This window comes from Tachypleus tridentatus, chromosome 8 (assembly GCF_004210375.1).
Source record: "Tachypleus tridentatus isolate NWPU-2018 chromosome 8, ASM421037v1, whole genome shotgun sequence".
In the NCBI taxonomy this organism is placed as follows: domain Eukaryota; kingdom Metazoa; phylum Arthropoda; class Merostomata; order Xiphosura; family Limulidae; genus Tachypleus; species Tachypleus tridentatus.
This window is the reverse complement of record NC_134832.1, coordinates 104,940,347-104,942,335: the sequence shown is the minus strand read 5'-3', so window position 1 is coordinate 104,942,335 and position 1,989 is coordinate 104,940,347.

The following is a 1,989-nucleotide window of genomic DNA, read 5'->3' as shown; positions in this document are numbered from 1 at the left end:
CAGTGGCTCAGCGGTATGTCTGTGGACGTACAACGCTAAAAACCGGGTTTCGATACCCGTGGTAAGCACAACACAGATACCCCATTGTGTAGCTTTGTGCTTAATTCAAAACAACAACATCTATTTATTATAAATTTAACTAACATGTAAAAATTAAAAACGTATTAAATTACATAGGGTTATATTACGTAAAATAATGAAAAATAATTTTTCACAAGGTATAGTTCCAAACAGTTTGTGCGTTACATAATTCAATACGCTGAATGATTTATAACTTGTATGGCGTAATTCTGTTATACATGGCTCAAAAAGCAATAAAACGATAAAATTAGATATAAAGATGTATACTGTAACGAGCTATAGTATGAAAACTCCGGTGGTTACGAAGTCGATCACTCTGACCGAACTCATAGCAAGAAGTGTCATTTGCTCCATCAGTGTACTATTTTGCTTCTTTGCTATCTTCGTTTTGCATGACATTTTAAGAAACAGTATTTTTCTATCTTAATTCCCTTGTCACTTATTGCATCATCTACTAACCTTTTTCTTCTAAGAAGCTTACAGTCTACTAAAACATAACGGGATAGTTTCTGGCTCTCCTAAAGAGAGGTGGAATTGAATCCCGTCTCATACACCCATACTTTAAGTACTGAAGTTAAGTTATTTTAAAATTTCTGGCTAATATATTGTACATTTTGCATAGTGCTTCCTGTACTTTTTAATAGCGTTTTATTTTATTTATAAATCTAAAGTAACAATATATTATCTTAATCCTATATCATCCGGGTCGTGGGTAATGTAACTCAGTAGAATAATGCCCCTATCAATTAATATGGCTATAAGACATGTTAAAACCCTTGGTGAGATGACACTCTAAGTCCCGGATGACCTGAAATGTACTGAAGTCACTATAATTTTGTGCTTGTTGCTCCAAGACATGTTGTAATTCAAAGTAAAATTACTCTACTAAAGTCGCTTGATCTGGCGAATGTTTAAATTACTAGAATACCGTGTTCTTTGCTGCTTCTCTGAGGCAAAATGAAACCCAAATCTTGAATATTTTCTTAGCATACGTTAAACTAGAGTATATTTTAATTACTAGATATTTTCTGTGGCTCGATTTTTTTACACTCTGTACTGCAGACGTGCGAACACGTGATGTCAAGATCGTGCATAGTAATCCAAGTTCAATTTCTTTTGTATAGGAGAGGGTAGAGAAAAATATTTGAAAAATTAATGCCAGCTAATTATGATAGAATATCGAGCGTGATAACGCATAAAAATATTTAGTACTGATTACTAAAGAAAGGTTAGTTCCCCTTGTTGCCTCCCTCTGTGCACAGTAATAGTAATTTTAACTCCGTAAATGGTATTTACAAAACAATTATTAAGCACCTGTACGTATAATAATGATTTTCTTTCAAATTTAGTCCATTATTTTTATAGTTTCGTATGTAGCATACTGGTTAACTTTATACTAACCAGTTCAAATAACACGAACAACAGTCCTTGATTCATATTTTAAACACAGTTTGATTGCCGTAGTTAACCATGTCATACATATAGCGCTGTTCTTTAAATTATAATATTATGAAACAGTTGTAGTGCAGGTCTGATAACCCGTTAGATATAACAAATCGCCGGCGAATAAAACTTCTAACCAAGATTAAGTATGACAATGCATTAATTTCTTTGGCAAGAACTAATTTATCTGACCTGTCATTCAAATTCCATCTATCAGTGAAAGCTTTTTTTTGTGGGTCTTATAATGTTTAGCTGCAAGTGGCGAGAAAGTATTAGCTGGGCTTCACTTCATTGTTTGTTTTATTTTATTTTTTTTGTAATGGGCATCTCGAATTGTTTCACAGAATACTTGTCCAGGGGTTTTTCTTGGTTTTACCAGTAGACCTTGACCCATTCAAGGTGTAACGTCGTCAAGGAAAACCTCCACGAAATTTAGATCTGGTTTTTGCACTAGGCAGTGAGGCA